The following is an 18,167-nucleotide window of genomic DNA, read 5'->3' as shown; positions in this document are numbered from 1 at the left end:
CCCTTTGATTATGCGCACCTTAATCTTGGCACATTCCTCTTTCCAAGTAATAAAACCCTCATTTATAGCCCTGGAGACCCTTTATTATTCTTGCTGCCCTCTGCTTTTTCCTCAGTTCTTCACTAATTCTTCTTGAGCTGTCATTAGCCATCTGTACAGGCCAGCCCAAGTCCTATATTTATACATGCAGGTTAACAGTAACCTTTCCGCTAGGGAGGTAAGGGTCCAAATTTCTCTTTCAATGTCTAAACACTCTACCAAGCTTGCTACTCCCTCTTTATTCCCTAGACCCTACATTTTTGGTGTTGAACCAGCAATGATGACAGCATATTCTACCATATTTCCAGTTCCTTGGCACACAAGTCAAATTGTCAGCATTCTGAGACAGAACTGAAAAACTCTATCTAATCACGACAGAACATTGTTATACATTGTTATACACATAAAAATATATTAGAGTTGGAAAAAATACAGAGAAGGGCAAGAAAAAATTATTAAGGGTATGGAACAGCTTACATCTGAGGAGAGCTTAAAAAGACTAGGATTATACAGCTTGGAAAAGAAATGACTAAGGGGGGGGGGGAATATAATAGAATATAAAATAATGAATGGTGCAATTCCCAGACAAAGGGAGCTGCAGAGCCAGCGCTTGTGGCGGGAGCAGTGCACAGAGCCCCCCGGCCGCCCCTCCTCCTAGGAGCTGCAGGGATATGCCGGTCGGAGCCGGGTAGGGAACCTGCCAACCCGCACCAGCACAGGTCCCGGGCCATGCGCCCACTACCCGGCCCCCCCTCCCAGCACCAGCGGAGGTCCAGGACCGTGCCCCGCCGCCTGCCTCCCCCCTCCCAGCACCAGTGGGGGTCTCTGGCCACATGCCACCCCCTCCCAGCACGGGTCCTGGGCTGAGCACCACCGCCTGCCTTTCTCCCCCCCCCCAACCCCAGGACTCCTCCCCCAGCACTCGCAGCGCCACCGGACTGCCCTCCCAGAGCACCTATAGCCTCCGCCCAAGTTTTAGTTAGGGGTATATAGTAAAAGTCATGGGCAGGTCACGGGTGTGACGTTGTGCAGTCTATATGGTTTTATAAAAACATGATAATACGTGAATATAATGTAACTGGGATAGTTTTAGAAAAATATGGTAATAAGTGAATATAACATAACTGGGATATGCTTCATGCAAAAGGTCTCTTGTAAGGTATCATTATGAGCTTTGTAATCTACTGAGTGTGATCATCCTATTTGTATAAATGTACCATTCTTGTATCTAAAACTAGAAATATAAAATATAACTCTGAGGGCCTATTGTAATTATGCAAAGTGTGGGCCATTAAGGATGGTTTGGAATCTTGATGACTCCCATTGTCTGCAGGTGGCTGTATTTACCTGTGAGTCTTCCTGTATATGTGTGTGCTGGCAAGTGAGTAATGAAGTCTTGCAGTGACATGTGATCATGTCACCTGAACTGGAATCCATCTTTAACCTGGTGCTTTTCCAGTGAGGGGGGGTGGAAACCCAGAGGGACAAAGGGTTCCCGCCTTATGCAAAAGATATATAAAGGGTTGGAAGAGAACAAAGAGGGAGAGGAGCCATCATGAAGAATCCCCTAGCTATCACCTGAGCTGGAACAAGAGCTGTACCAGGGGAAAGAATTGTGCCCAGGCCTGGAAGGTGTCCAGTCTGAGAAAAAACTTACTGAAGCATCTCTGAGGGTGAGATTATCTGTATTCAGTTTGATTAGGCATAGATTTGCGCATTTTATTTTATTTTGCTTGGTGACTTACTTTGTTCTGTCTGTTACTACTTGGAACCACTTAAATCCTACTGTCTGTATTTAATAAAATCACTTTTTATTTGGTAATTTACTCAGAGTATGTATTAATACCTGGGGGAGCAAACAACTGTGCATTTCTATCAGTGTTATAGAGGGCGAACAATTTATGAGTTTGCCCTGCATAAGCTTTATGCAGGGTAAAATGGATTTATCTGGGTTTAGACCCCATTGGGAGTTGGGCATCTGAGTGCTAAAGACAAGCAGACTTCTGTGAGCTGTTTTCAGGTAAACTTGCAGCTTTGGGACAAGTGATTCAGACCCTGGGTCTGTGTCTGGAGCAGACGGGAGTGTCTAATTCAGCAAGACAGGGTGCTGGAGTCCTGAGCTGGCAGGGAAAACAGGAACAGGGGTAGTCTTTGCACATCGGGTGGCAGCTCCCAAGGGGGTTTCTGTGATCCAACCCGTCACAACGGGCTGTGAATCAAGGAACCAAAGGACATGAAAAGAAGAAATTCTTGAACTGCCTATACACCTATGCTAGGAGCCTGGGTAACAAACAAGAGGAACAGGAATTACTCATTTATGAGCATAAATTCGACCTAGTTGGTATTACTGAAACCTGGCTGGATGACTTGCACTATTGGAATGTTAAAGATCAATGGTTATTGCATATTTAGGAAGGATTGAGTGGGCAAAAGGGGAGGGGAAGTAGCACTCCATATCAAGAATACCATTACCTGTTTCTTGAAATGCTTATGGATCAAAGTCCTAACAGATAAAGCACAAGATAGGGTATTAGTTGGTGTCTGCTACAGACCCCCACATCTCACTGAGGAACAGGATGGCTGCTCCTTATGTGTAGGGAGAAAAGCAGAGTGATCATGAAGGACTTAAATTTGAGTGACATATGCTGGAGGTCTGATACTGCTAGTACTAACACAGCCTTGGAATTTCTAAACATTATAGGTGACAATTTCCTAATTCAAAAAGTATTTCAGGCAACATAGGGGAATTCTTTATTAGGCCCTGTCCTAACAGATAGAAAGGAACTGATCGTAGAACTAAAAACTAATGGTAGCTTAGGTACAAGTGATCATAACTTGACCACATTTTTAGTATGCAGGCAGAAAAAAAGTGCAGATCAGGAATAAATATACTTGATGCTTTAATAGGGCCAATTTTACAAAGCTGAAAACAGTTGCAAGCCAAATCAGCTGGGAGGAAGTATTTAATCAGAAAAATGTGAATGATAATTGAGAATTATTTAAGATCACCTTACTAGATGCACAAAAAGCCTCAATCCCACAACCACGGAAGAAGGCTGTGGTTAAAAAAAACAAAACCCATCCTGGTTGAGAGGGGAAGTTAAGGCAGCTGTAAAAAATAAAATATAACAAATGGAAGAAAGGGAAAGTTGATAATAATGAATATAAATCAGAAGATAAGAATTGTAGAAAAATGATTAGAGAAACAAAGGGACACAAGGAGAAATCTATGGCCAGCAGCATTAATAACATAAGACAGAGTTATTTAGATATATGAGGAACAAAAGGAACCCTGACAATAGCATTGTTCCATTACTAGATGAAAATGGTAGAATTATCAATAACAATGCAGAAAAGGCAGAAGTGTTCAATAAATATTTCTATTCTGTATCTGGGGAAAATACACATTACATAGTCTCCACATATGGTGATAACACTCTTGCCATTTCACCAGTATGTTACACAGAAGCTACTGAAGTTAGACGTTTTTAAATCAGCAGGTACAGTAAACTTGCTTCCAGCAGTTTTAAAAGAGATGCCTGAGGAGCTTCCTGGACCATTAATATTGATTTTCAATAAGCCTTGGAACACTGGGGAAGTTCTAGAGGACTGAAAGAAAGATACCGTTATGCCAATATTTAATAAGGGTAAATGGAATGACCCAGGTAATTATAGGCCTGCCTGCCTGACATAGATGCCAGGCAAGATAATGGAGCAACTGATACTGGACTCAATAGAGAATTAAAGGAGAGTAATGTACTTAATGCAAATCAACATGGATTTATGGAAAATATATCTTGTAATCTCATAGAAAAAGAAAGTTAGTTTGACGAGTTTGGTTGAGTCAAAGTGGGTGAGGTAATATCTTTGATTGGACCAACTTCTCTTGGTCAGAGAGACATGCTTTCAAGCTTATCCAGAGATCTTCTTCTGGTCACAAAAGTGGGTAATGTAAACAATATGACCCTAACCCTAACCTTCTCTCTCTAATATCCTGGGATTGACATGGCTACAACAATACTGAATAGAAGTTTGGTTGATAAAGGTAATGGTGCTGACATAATGTACCTAGACCTCCCATAAAAAATGGAAAATGACTGCCTAGGAAGGAGTACTGCAGAAAGGGATCTGGGGGTCACAGTGGATCACAAGCTAAATACGAGTCAACAGTGTAACACTGTTGCAAAAAAAGCAAACATCATTCTGGGATATATCAGCAGGAGTGTTGTAAGCAAGACATGAGAGGTAATTATTCCGCTCTACTCCGTGCTGGTAAGGCCTCAACTAGAGTATTGTATCCAGTTCTGGGCACCACATTTCAGGACACAGACAGGGACAAACTGGAGAAAGTCCAGAGAAAAGCAACAAAAAATGATTCAAGGTCTAGAAAATGACAACCTATGAGGAAAGATTGAAAAAATTGGATTTGTTTAGTCTGGAGAAGACAAGACTGAGGGGGGCCATGATAACAGTTTTCAAGTACAGTACGTAAAAGGTTGCTACAAGGAGGAGGGTGAAAAACTGTTCTCCTTAACCTCTGAGGATAGGACAAAAAGCAATAGGCTTAAATTTACACCTGGAGATTTCTGGGCCAAAAAAATTAAAAATTCTGCACACAACATTTTAAAATTCTGCAAAATTCTGCATATTTTATTTGTCAAAATAAAGCAATATATCACACCAGTTCCAATTATTTTGGTAATTTATTTCAAAATGCCTGTCAGCACGTAACAATACAGACAACAAAATATATTTCCCCAGGAGAGGAGAGTTAAAGAAACCCCTACGACAACCCAGTTTCTGTTTCCCTGTTCATTGTTGAGCAATCAGTCTGGCTGTGTCACACATGCGAGCTGGGCACATCTTGAGAGAAAGCTCTGCCCTTCTGGTCTTTTAGTCGATCGTCAATTTTTCGCCCTGCTCCCATAGGGTTACCATATAGAAGTTCCCAAAGAGAGGACACTGTCAGGGGAAGGGGGAGCTGAAGGGGGGGGAGGGGGGCTCAGTTGGAGGGTGCTGGAAGGGTGTGTGTACTGGGAGGGGGTATTTGGGAGTGGTGGAGGGGGCTGTGTGGGGCATCCCCAGCCGGACACCTGCATCCCTTCTCCCCAGAGCTCAGGGAGAAACAGCCTGATGCTGGGTCCCTGGCTTGTATGAAGTTTCCTGAATGCCACCTCTTTCCTTCAAGGTGGTCTGCAAACTGCAGCTGCCGGGAACCCTCCAGCTCCCCCTCCCCCTGGCAATGTTCTCTATTTGCGAGCTGGAGAGCCAGGCTCTGCAGGGCCTAGCAGCCCCTAATGGTGGCCAGGAGCTCTGCAGTGCCAATTCTGTGGGGAAAAATGAAATTCTGCACAGAACATTAATTCTACACAAATTCTGCATTGCATAATTATGCAGAATTCCCCCAGGAGTATAAATTGCAAAAAGGGAGGTTTAGGTTGGACATTAGGAAAAACTTCCTAATTGTCAGGGTAGTTAAGCACTGGAAGAAACTGCCTAGGGAGATTGTGGAATCTGCATCATTTGGAGGTTTTTAAGAACAGATTAGGCAAGCACCTGTCAGGAATGGTCTAGTTATTACTTAGTCTGTCTTGAGTGCAGGGGACTAGACTAGATGACATACCGAGGTCCCTTCCAATGCTACACTTCCATGATTATATGATTCTGTAAGGCGTTTGACTTGGTACAACACAATATTTAGATTTAAAAAACTAGAAAGATATCAAATTAACATGGCACACATTAAATAGATTTACAACTGACTAGCTGATAGGTCTCAAAATGTAATTATAAACAGGAAATTGTCATCCTATGGAGTCTCACAGGGACCGGTTCTTGGTCCTATGCTATTTAACAGTTTTATCAATGACCTAGAAGAAAACAAAATCATCACTGATAAAGTTTGCAGATGACAAAAATAGGGAGAGTGGTAAATAAGGAAGAGGACAGATCAGTGATTCAGAGCAATCTGGATCACTCTGTACACTGGACACAAGCAAACAATGTGTGTTTGCATACAGCTAAATGTAAATGTATTCATCCAGGAATAAAGAATGTAGGCCATGGTTACAGGATAGGGGCTCTATCCTGGGAAGCAGGGACTCTGAAAAAGATCTGGGGGTCATGGTGGATAATCAGTTGAACATGAGCTCCCTATGTGATGACACTGTATCCAATCCTGGGATGCACAAGCAGGGGAATCTCATGTAGCAGTAGAGAGGTTCTTTTTACCTCTGTATTTGGCACTGGTGTGACCCCTGCTGGAATAGTCTGTCCAGTTCTGGTGCCCACAATTCAAGGATGGTGATAAATTGGAGAGGGTGTGAAGAAGAGCCACAAGAATGATTAAAGGATTAGAAAACATGCCTTAGAGTGATAAACTCAGGGAGCTTAATCTATTTAGTTTAACAAAGAGAAGGTTAAGGGATGATTTCATTACAGTCTAAAAATATCTACAGAGGGATCAAATATTTAATAATGGGTTCTTCAATCTACTAGAGAAAGGTCTAATATGTTACAGTGGCTGGAAGTTGAAGCTAGACAAATTCAGACTGAAAATGAGGCATAAATTTTTAACAGTAAGACTGAGTAACCATTGGAAACAATTTAACAAGGGTTGTGGTGGATTCTCCATCACTGACAGTTTTTAAATCAAGATTGGATAGTTTTCCAAGATGTGCTCTAGGAATTATTTTGGGGAAGTTCTCTGACCTGCGTTATGCTGGACGTTAGACTAGATGGTAAGAACAGTCCCTTTTGGCCATAGAATCTATGAAATGTCAGGCCTCAGGCCTTTACCTTTGGCAGGGTGGAATTCTACAATTCTCCCACTCTTAGATTAGGCCCCGTGTACCAACCATTCTCACCCCACATGTCTGTCTGAGTTCAGACACCTTCTTCCCTTCAGGAGTCTGTGATCAATAACGTACAGTCAGCAGCCTTCTTAAGAGTTGTGGGGGTTTTTAAGTAGTAGGAGCAAGCCTTTTTAGAGAAGAAAAGGGAATTTAAAATAGTCTACATACCGTCTATTCTACCTATAACCCTACCGTCCTGAGACAGTGACCTAGCCTAGTTTCCCCAGATACCCTGGCTGGGACCTGTGTCTCAGTCTGCTTCCCCCAAAGAATTACCGCCCCTCTTCAATTTTGCCAGGTTTCTTTTGTCTTTGTGTTCACAGGCTTTTTCCTGTCCTGCTCCAAACCAGTTGTGTAGGGTGGCCGGAGAGGAGGTTTGGCATGTACTAAGAGCTGGCTACCTTGGGTGGAGCTGGGTGGGAAACAGTGTTCCCGTCCTGTGAATATTAGAATTCAGAAATTTTCTGTATCAAGATGAAACTGAAACCTTTCACAGAGTGCCCAACTATCTCACTCTCTGACTAGAAATTACATCCTGGACCTGAGAAACCCTTTCAACGAGTTCTGGCGAACCTGGTATGTTCCTGCAAACAGTTTCAGTTTCAAGAAATTGGCACTTTTTTTGGCAAACAGTTTTGGTGAAAATTCCCAGACAGCTCTAATCTTGAGCCATCCTTTTCCCTCATGCCTGTTTTTCCAGACTAATTCGAGTTGAGTTAAGCCAATACAGTGTAAGACAATTATCTGAATGAGCTCTCTCCTGCCACCTACTTATGAACAGGGGGGGGAAAGACCTCAAGAGCAGACCATATTTGCAGAGAGACGCCTACTTTCCCTCCGTGATCAGCAGGCATACCTGCTTTGCCAGAGTCATAATTGTGGTCGTTTTGGGTTAAAATTCATGTAAGTCTTGGCTGCAGGGATAGTGAAATATTGTTATCCTTACTGTATGACTAAAGGGCAGCAGAATTGTACTTAATTGGCCCTAAGTGGGGGGGACAGTCACCCTACCTCAATCTCACTTGCTAAGCGGGAGGCAGTGATGCCAAATCCAAGTGAAAGTTGGGGTGGGGATTGGGACAGATGCGCCTAACCCGGTGGCACAGACTCTGTTTTCTTAGTTGCCATTTGACCCTCCCCCTCCAGTGTTTAAAGACAGCTGACTGGACTTGAGAGTCCTTGTTTCTTGGTGTTGCAGAGAAAGGCAATGCAGAAGAGGCAGCAGCAGTGAGGTTCCCCACTAGCCAGTGAAATCACTAAGGACTGAGCTAGGTGGTGGAATCTCAGAACACGGCATCACAGATGAAGGCAAAGGCATCACTCAGCTGTGCCCTCCCCCCTCCAGGTATGAGGTGAACCCACCCAAACACACTTATGGAGTCTTGTGACTTTCACATCGCAGTGGGAGAAACTAATGCAAAGCACTACTGCCCAAGATATTGTGGGATGGGCGTTTTACTTAACGTTTGCATACTTTTGCATCACTGTGATGTTTTCCCAAGTTAATACTGGGTTCCCTCTCCTCTTAATAAAAAAATTCTTTTTTCATACACAGACTTAGTGCTTGCAAGTGGGGAAGTATTGCCTCTTAGAAGTATCCAGCTCTGGTGTTTGGTTTTCCTCGAGTTCCGGGGGAGGGAGGAGGAGGGGGAGGAGAGGGGCTCAAGCCAATTGTGTTTTGTAATGCTAAGAGGAAACTCTAGATACTGAACCCGGCCCTTGTTGCTGCCAACACACCTGGTAGACAGAAACCAGCACAATAGCCAAGCCAATACACACTAGTCATAAATTACAGAGCAGCTCCAAATGAGTCACACCAGTCTTTTCCCAAGTGGGGCAAGAGAAATGCTTTTTATACAATAAAAGTATCATCTCTGGCTTCGTATTCTAACCTACTGGCTAATACAGCCTTGCCTCTGGTTGCTGTTAAATACAAGGCTAATGGGTTTCTGTGACTATTATTCCACATGCTAGTCTGATCAACATGCTGGATAATTTAGTCACTATGTATTCCTTATTCAAAACATCCCCCATATTTTCACAGTCACATTCTGAGAGTCCGTATCAGGTCTATAACTCAAATGGTGGATAACACATGTGGCAGAATTTCAGAGCTGAAACATTCTTATTTTGCATTGGGTTTGGCCTGGCCCTGGCCTTGTTCCAGTGCCCCAGCTACACATCTACAGGAATCCTTTGAGAAAAGAGCCAAACTGGTAGTTATTGTGTGTCTCATTTTAAAAGGCCAGGAATATGCACCTAGAACACACTGACAGATCTAAGGTTTTGTTTCACTCACCGTACAAAATCCTTGTTCAGTTACAACAGCAGTTTGTAAACACCTGCAGGAACACAAAGGTCACATGATGAAAAATTCCATCTGCTGAGACAGTTCAGCAGTAAATCCAGGCAGCCTGGAGTATCTCTGGGGATCTTAGCCTGCCACAAGCTATATTTTTCCCAGATACCCTTTTGAAAATGATACAGAGCAGTTAACCCTCTAAGGTTCTCTTAGATGTTTATATGCATCTATGCTGGTCTCTTTTTACAGATAGAAACAAAATCCATATAACTTCAAAGTCATTAGTGCCCTAGAGGCAAATTGCAGTAGCAGAGTCCATTACAATAACTCATTCACAAAGATGCAGTACCCTTTAGAGAAACTCCAACTGGAATAAAACCTGCTCCAACAACAGTAATAACAGCCATTACCAAGTGATTCTCCAAGCACTAAACCAATTTCCTCCTCAGTTAATAATCAGGTCACTGTACACATCCAAGGGAACGTGCCCACTCCTCATTGCTACATCTGTCCTAGCACACAGCGACAGTTTGTGGAGAAGCATTCTCTTTAGACTTTCAGGCTACAAGTCTTTGGTGCACACAATGGAAACAGGGAGGGAGGAAGCACTGTCTAGTACAGTGGTTCTCACCTTTTCTTGCCCAGGATCCAAGTTCCACTCAAGGTTTCTTTCAGGACTAATCCACATCCCACAATCCTTTGCTGTTGCAAAGGGATGTGGGATTGGGGTCATGGTAAGAATTCACAGCTGAATCTTGGGTGAAGGGAGTGAGGGGTATCATGGGAAAGACCTCCCTCCACACATCAGCTTCAGGGCAGCACATTTTGAAGAGGTTGTAGGGCAGGTTGCACAGGCTTTTGGAGTGCCTCAGAGCTGAGCGCATGCAGGTGGGGGGCAGAGGAGAGGGGCTGAGGTGCTGCATTGGGACTGGATTGAGAGGGGAGCTGGAGCAACAGGAGGCAGCAAGCTGCTCCTAGTGAGCAGGAGTGAGATGCTGTGGTCACCCCCTCACAATTCATCCATTCAGAAGACTTTTATTGGTGGTTAGAGCATAGGACTGGAACTGAAGAACTGGCATGTGAGATTTCTAGTCCAGTAGTAAGGATCTTCAATAAAAATATCTATTTGGGGGTAGTACTGAATGACCCAGGACTCCTGGGTTCTATTCCTGGATCTTTCAGGGATTCACAGTGTGACCATGAGCAACTCACTTGACCTCTACAGGCCGCAGTAAGGGTTGATCGACACAAACTTGTACTGAAATAACAAAAGATGCGAATTAAAACTGATAGTTATTTTGGTGCAAATATCTGTGCAGACACTGGCCACTTTTATTTCAAAGTAAGAGCATCCACAAAAATCTGCACCTGAGTAACCGCAAGTTTTGGGGAACCAATTCAGTTGGGTCAGTGCAAGTCTGTGAGCAGGCCAGCCCTTAAACAGGAGCAACAACTCACCGGCCATCCAAAGGAGCTGTAGTGAGTGAAAAGCACTTTAGAAAGGAGCTATATCCTGCGGTGGCCCCAGGGAGATGGACAGGAGGAGGTAACAGGTCTGCCATCTTTAACATCGGGGTCTGTGCCAATGGCCACACTTAAAGGATTTAAAGTGTCCGTAGCCCACTTAAAGGAAGAAAATAGAAAGCAAGTCTATCTGCAAATTCGATTTAGAAACATAATCCCCTAGTGTTGATGCATTATAAAGGTGCCCAAAACTGGCATAGTTTATTTTCCTTCCCAAACAGGAATTGCTATACTGGTTTAAGGCACCTTTATACACCTTTCAGCTACTTTATTGTCATCACTGCAAAAGTATTAAGGGATATATAGAATCATAGGAGTGTAGGACTGGGAGGGACCTCAATAGGTCATCTAGTCCAGTGGTTCTCACCCAGAGGTATGACTCTAAATATCATCTAGAAATTTGCCTAGTTTTATAACAGGCTATATCAAAAGCACTAGAGAAGTCAGTACAAACTAAAATTTCATACAGACCATGACTTATTTATACTGCTCTATATACTATACACTAAAATGTTAAGTACAATATTTATATTCCAATTAATTTATTTTAAAATTATGATAAAAATGAGAAAGTAAGCAATGTTTCAGTAACAGCGCGCTGTGACACTTTTGTATTTCTAGGTCTGATTTTTCTATGTCTGATTTTTACCCCATTTTTAACTTGGGGTATGCCAGACAAATCAGACTCCTGAAAGGGGTATAGTAGTCTGGAAAGGTTGAGCGCCACCAATTTAGTCCAACCCCCTGTCACGCATGGTTCATTCTCTCTCAATCTCTCTCCAGTAGCGGAATTGCGTGTGCAGTGGAGCAGTCTGTTTTGGTAGGGTTTTGTGCGTGTTTTAAATGTACACAGAGTGCTTGCATTAGAGAAAGCAGGTCTGAGAAGTGTTCCTGGCAGTTGGCATGGAAGGAAGTGAGGTTTGTGATGGTCCTTCATTTGGGAGTTCATTCCACAGACTCCCTCCCCCCAAAAGCTCCATCTTCTGCACAGATGGGTTTTACCCCCATGCTAGGAAATTCCACTGTGCCCGAGTGGAGCTGTTGACCAGTACTCACCCCAGAGCTTTAGGTGACCTTTTATATATGCTGGGCTCAGGAAATGGAGTGCCCTGAAGATAAGGACCAAGACCTTGAACAAGATATTCTAGGGAAGCCAGCACAGAGAGTAGAGGACAGGTGTGATGTGCTTGTGGGAGCTGGTGTTGATGAGGAGATGTGCTTCAGCATTCTGCACTAATTGGAGTTTCTTAAGGGTTGATGCCTTCACAATCAGGTACGTAGCATTACTATAGTCTAGACAGGTGGTGACAAAGGCATGAATAACTGAGGCCAAGTCATCATCTGCCATAATGTAGGACAGGTTCCTCACCAACTAGAGATGATAGAAAGCATTACTCATGCATGCATACTATGTGAGAGTTCAGCGTCAGTGAGAAATCCAGCAATATATGGACTGAATTGACCAATTGTGGGCATTAATCTTCAACACAAGACTGCAAGCTCTTCAGTGCACTTTCCTCTACCCACCAGCATAACCTGTCTTGCTCAGGTTCTACTTCAACCAGCTGTTCTTCATCCATGAGCTGATCTCATCCAAGCACTGGGCATCTAGGTAGTGGTTCGGTCATACGTAGTGAAAGATAGGTCAATCTGTGTGTCATCTACATATTGCTGGCACTTATCTGACTAGTTCATCTAGTGGCTGCATATAGATCTTGATAAGTACTGGAAAGAAAATTGATCCAGGTGAGGGGTCTCACACTGAAGGTGCAGTTCCCCACCACTATTTGTTGGAAGCATCCCTCCAGGATGGATTCAAACCATTACCCTGCACCCCACCACCTCTCTTGGGTGGGACAACAGTATTTCATGGCCAATGCTAAAGAAAGATCCAGGGAGATGAGAATGGACGTCTGCCTTCTATACACTGACAGCAGAAGATCTTCCATCAGTGCCACTAAAGCGGTTTCAATGCCATGTCCTGACCTGAATCCAGATCCAATCTAGGATATTAGCTTCAATTAGGTGAGCTTGTAGTTGGTATTTGGCTAGCTTCTCTGTGAACTTGCTTAGGAATGGGAGATTTGACATGGAGCACAAGAACCAATGTATCTTCTGGGTTTCTTCAGTGTTTGTAAGGCCTGGTCTACACTAGGCGTTTATGTCGAATTTAGCGCCGTTACATCGAATGAACCCTGCACCCGTCCACACCACGAAGCTATTTAGTTCGACATAGAGGTCTCTTAAATTCGACTTCTGTACTCCTCCCCAACGAGGGGAGTAGCGCTAAATTCGACAAGGCCATGTCGAATTAGGCTAGGTGTGGATGGAAATTGACGGTAATAGCTCCGGGAGCTATCCCACAGTGCACCACTCTGTTGACGCTCTGGACAGCAGTCCGAGCTCGGATGCTCTGACCAGCCACACAGGAAAAGCCCTGGGAAAATTTGAATTCCTTTTCCTGTCTGGGCAGTTTGAATCTCATTTCCTGTTTGGACATCGTGGCGAGCTCAGCAGCACTGGCAACGATGCAGAGCTCTCCAGCAGAGATGGCCATGCAATCTCAGAATAGTAAGAGGGCCCCAGCATGGACTGATCGGGAAGTCTTGGATCTGATCGCTGTGTGGGGCGATGAGTCCGTGCTTTCCGAGCTGCGCTCCAAAAAGACGGAATGCAAAGATCTATGAGAAGATCTCTAAAGCCATGGCAGAGAGGGGATACAGCCGGGATGCAACGCAGTGCCGCGTGAAAATCAAGGAGCTGAGACAAGGCTACCAGAAGACCAAAGAGGCAAACGGACGCTCCGGATCCCAGCCCCAGACATCCGGTTTCTACGAGGCACTGCATTCCATCCTAGGTGCGGCCGCCACCACTACCCCACCACTGACCGTGGACTCTGAGGATGGGATATTGTCAAGGGCCGCTTCCTCAGAGATGTTAGCGGATGGGGAAGATGAGGAGGACGAGGCAGTCGACAGCGCTTACAACGCTGATTTCCCCGACAGCCAGGATCTCTTCATCACCCTTACAGAGATCCCCTACCAACCGTCCCCAGCTGTTAACCCGGACACAGAATCAGGGGAAGGATCATCCTGTAAGTGTTTTAAACATCTAAACGTTTATTTTTAACAGAACAGGAATGGAATATTAACAATGGGTTTCTCATGATTAGTTTGCCCTAGGCGCTTAACGTTTCAGTCCTGGCCAGTGCTACTATTCAAAAAAAAATCTAACAATGTCCGGTTTAGCATGATTGTTCTGCCCAAGCCGCTCTACTGTTTAGTCCCTGCAAGTGCAGCTACAGTAAAATGCGGTCTATATGTCCGGGGATAGAGCTGAAATCCTCAATGGACATCTCCACGAAGCTCTCCTGGAGGTAATTGGAAAGCCTTTGCATCAGGTTCCTGGGGAGAGCGGCCTTATTGGGTCCTCCGTAGTAGCACACATTTCCGCGCCAGGAGACAAGCAAGTACTCCGGGATCATTGCCCTGCAGAGCATGGCGGCATACGGCCCTGGTCTTTGCAGGCTTTCCCGAAGCATTCTTTCTTTTTCCGTGTCTGAGATCCTCATCAGGGTGATGTCGCTCATGGTGGCCTGTTTTGAATTAGGTAGGGGAATGTTAGTATTGGGACTGCTTGCCCGTTCCTTTACAGAACTGTAACCGGCGGTTTACAGCCACGCGGTGGAGGCGGGAGAGGGGCAGCATACAGGGATCTTTCCCTGGGACAGCCGCGAGGGGGTGGGACAGGGGCAGAGTTCATGCTTGCCGGATTGCTGGCAGCAGGGACTGGCATTGCTTTCAATGTGAAAGGAGGCCAGTGCAACTATTAAAGTTTTAAGCAGCCACAAGTCTACGGCTTACCATGTCGGCCTGCTACACAAATTCCGGTGTCCTGCCCCGCTTCTCTGATCTGCACTGCAAGACCCCAGGCACTGAATGCGAAGGCCGAAAATTCGACCTTGTCCTGAGTGCGCATGTGATAGGTGCTGTGCATGGTCTTCTTCACAGAGAAAGACTATGTTCTCTGTTCACAACTAAATTTATCTTTCTGAGGAATTCACTCCCTTTTTCCCATTCCCACAGCTGCGACTGTCTCCCAACGTAGCCTGGCATCACACTCCCAGAGGCTAGCGCAGATTAGGCGTAGGAAGAAGAGGACGCGGGAGGACATGTTCTCGGAACTTATGGGCTGCTCCAGAGCCCAGGCAGCCCAGCAGACCCAGTGGAGGGAGAACTTGTCCCAAATGCACCGATCACACATGGAACGGGAGGAGAGGTGGCGGCAGGAAGACCAGCAGGCGACTCAAACGCTGCTTGGACTAATGAGGGAGCAAACGGACACGCTCCGGCACCTTGTGGATGTTCTGCAGGAACGGAGGCAGGAGGACAGAGCCCCGCTGCAGTCTATCTGTAACCGCCCTCCCCTGCCACCAAGTCCCATACCCCCCTTACCCAAAGTCCAAAGAAGGAGGGGCGGCAGAGTCCGTGAAAACTCTCACTCCACCCCTGCAGACTGCTCTAGTACTAGAAGGCTCTCATTCCCCAAAATTTGACAAGTCCTTTCCTTCCCGCCCCACACAAGCCCCCGTCCAAGTTTCACCCCCCAGTTTCATGTGTTGTTGATAATAAAAAATACGTTTCTGTTAATTACTGTTTCCATCATGTTCTTTTGGAGGAGAGTCTGTCTGAAGGGGGGGAAGGGGGTTGGTAATTGGACAGGACAGTCACCTTTAGCAGGGTACAGAGGCGGGGGCAGGTCCAGCAGCAGGGCACATACACAGTGCAGTCACTAGTTACCCTGCTCAGTCTGGGAGGTGGTTTTCATGTTCTGTGGGGGGGGGGGGGGGGTTGCTCTGTGACTTTGTGGCGGGGGAGGGAAGTTACAGATCTAATGCAGCGGTCCTTATCCTGGATCACAGAGCCACGCAGCAGGGGATCTGTAACCGCCCTCCCGCTGCCACAAAGTCACATAGCCCCCACATACACACAGTCCCGATCAGGAGGGGTGGGAGGCTCCGTTGAAACAACCAGTCCACCACTGCGGAGCCTGTCATTCCTGGAGTTTAGAAGCGTCATTTGCATCACTACACTACACCCGCTCCCCACCACAGTCTGCGTCCCAGGTTTAAAACATTCCCACGAAAACAGTAATAAAGAAAACGGTGTTCATTAACAAAATAGAAGTGATTTTATTTTTAAACGTGTGTTGGAAGGGGGTGAAGGGGGTATGTAACTGGAGAGGATAGTCAACATTAAGTGGGTAAAGAAACGGGGGCAGGTTCAGCTTCTCTGTACACAAACGTAAAAGTCACAGGTTACCCTGCTCACTCAGGAACCTAGCTTTCAAAGCCTCCCGTATGCACAGCGCGTCCCGCTGGGCTCTTCTAATCGCCCGGCTGTCTGGCTGGGCGTAATCAGAAGCTAGGCTATTTGCCTCAACCTCCCACCCCGCCATAAAGGTCTCCCCCTTGCTCTCACAGAGATTGTGGAGCACACAGCAAGCTGCTATAACAATGGGGATATTGGTTTCGCTGAGATCAGAGCGAGTCAGTAAGCTTCTCCATCTCCCCTTGAGACGGCCAAAAGCACACTCCACCACCATTCTGCACTTGCTCAGCCGGTAGTTGAAGAGTTCTTTTTCAGCGGCCAGGGCGCCAGTATAGGGCTTCATGAGCCAGGGCATTAGCGGATAGGCTGGGTCCCCGAGGATGACTATAGGCATCTCCACATCCCCAAGAGTTATTTTGTGGTCCGGGAAGTAAATACCTTCCTGCAGCCGTCTAAACAGACCAGAGTTCCTGAAAACACGAGCGTCATGAACCTTGCCCGGCCATCCGACGTTGATGTTTGTAAAACGTCCCCTATGGTCCACCAGTGCTTGCAGCACCATTGAAAAGTAGCCCTTTCGGTTGATGTACTGGCTGGCCTGGTGGTCCGGTCCCAGGATAGGGATGTGAGTTCCATCTATAGCCCCACCGCAGTTTGGGAATCCCATCGCGGCGAAGCCATCTATGATGACCTCCACGTTTCCCAGGGTCACTACCTTTGAGAGCAGTACCTCAACAATTGCGTTGGCTACTTGCATCACAACAACCCCCACGGTAGATTTGCCCACGCCAAAGTGGTTCGAGACTGACCGGTAGCTGTCTGGCGTTGCAAGCTTCCAGAGGGCTATGGCCACTCGCTTCTGGATAGTCAGGGCTGCTCGCATCCGGGTGTCATTGCGCTTCAGGGCAGGGGACAGCAACTCACAAAGTTCCATGAAAGTCCCCTTCCGCATGCAAAAGTTTCGCAGCCACTGGGATTCATCCCAGACCTGCAGCACTATGCGGTCCCACCAGTCCGTGCTTGTTTCCCGGGCCCAGAATCGCCGTTCCACAACATCAACATGACCCATTGCCACCGTGATGTCCTCGGCGCTGGGTCCCGTGCTTTCTGACAGGTCTGTGCTACTCTCAGACTTCAGGCCCTCACCGCGGTGCCGTAGCCTCCTCACCTGATTTATCTGCATCTGCCTCTGGGAAAGGTGGATGATAAGCTGCGAGGCGTTGACAATGGCCACAACTGCAGCGATGGTCGCAGCGGGCTCCATGCTCGCAGTGCTGTGCCGTCCGTGCTGTCACTGACCAGAAAAGTGCGCGAACTGATTTCCCGCCGGCGCTTTCAGGGAGGGAGGGCGGTACTGACGGACGACAGTTACCCAAAAGCACCCTTGACACATTTTTTACCCAGAAGGTATTGGCGGCTCGACCCAGAATTCCAATGGGCAGCGGGGACTGCGGGAACTGTGGGATAGCTGCCCACAGTGCACCGCTTCCAATGTCGACGCTTTCCCCGTTAGTGTGGACTCACAAAGTCGAATTACTGTCCTTAGTGTGGACACACACGTTCGACTTTGCAATATCGATTCCACATATTCGATTTAAGTAAAATCGAACTACTCTCATAGTGTAGACATACCCTAAGACTACTGTGTGTTTAAGGAGGAAGGGAAGATTCCCTCCTTCAATGAGGCATTGGCTATTTTGGACAAGGGGGCACCAGTTGCTCATGACTCTCTGTCACCCAATAGAAAGGGCATGGGTCAGTTCACAGGTCTTGGGTTGAGACTCCTTTATTTATAGATTCCAAGGCCAGAAGGGACCACTGTGAACATCTAGTCTGGCCTCCTGTAGAATACAGGCCAGAGACCTTCTCCAAAATAACTCCTAGAAGAGATCTTTTAGAAAAACATCCAATCTTGATTTCAAAATTGTCAGTGATCGAGAATCAACCATGACCACACGACCGTTTGTAAATCGTTCCAGTGGTTAATTCCTCTCACCATTAACACCTTACTTCCAGTCTGAATTTGTCTAGCTTCAACTTCCAACCACTGGACCATGTTAGACCTCTCTCTGCTACACTGAATACTCCTGGGGGAATTCTGCGCCACTGCATATTTAA

General features: G+C 46.0%; 1 protein-coding gene across 2 annotated transcripts in view; it reads right to left on the bottom strand.

Moving 5' to 3' along the window:
• The window catches only part of NDRG3 (NDRG family member 3), a 123,022-nt gene that overhangs the window by 58,032 nt on the left and 46,823 nt on the right, over positions 1 to 18,167 (bottom strand). The window contains exon 2 of one of the 2 annotated variants that reach the window (XM_065414965.1): positions 9,193 to 9,235. The exons of the other annotated variant lie outside the window; for it this stretch is intronic. The gene's annotated coding sequence lies outside the window, so the exon portion shown is untranslated. The remainder of the gene's footprint in view (positions 1 to 9,192; positions 9,236 to 18,167) is intronic. 2 annotated transcript variants of the gene reach the window in all.

Source organism: Emys orbicularis, chromosome 12 (genome assembly GCF_028017835.1).
Source record: "Emys orbicularis isolate rEmyOrb1 chromosome 12, rEmyOrb1.hap1, whole genome shotgun sequence".
Lineage (NCBI taxonomy): Eukaryota > Metazoa > Chordata > Testudines > Emydidae > Emys > Emys orbicularis.
Note: the sequence above shows the minus strand (reverse complement) of the source record. Positions and strands in the feature narration are given on the sequence as shown.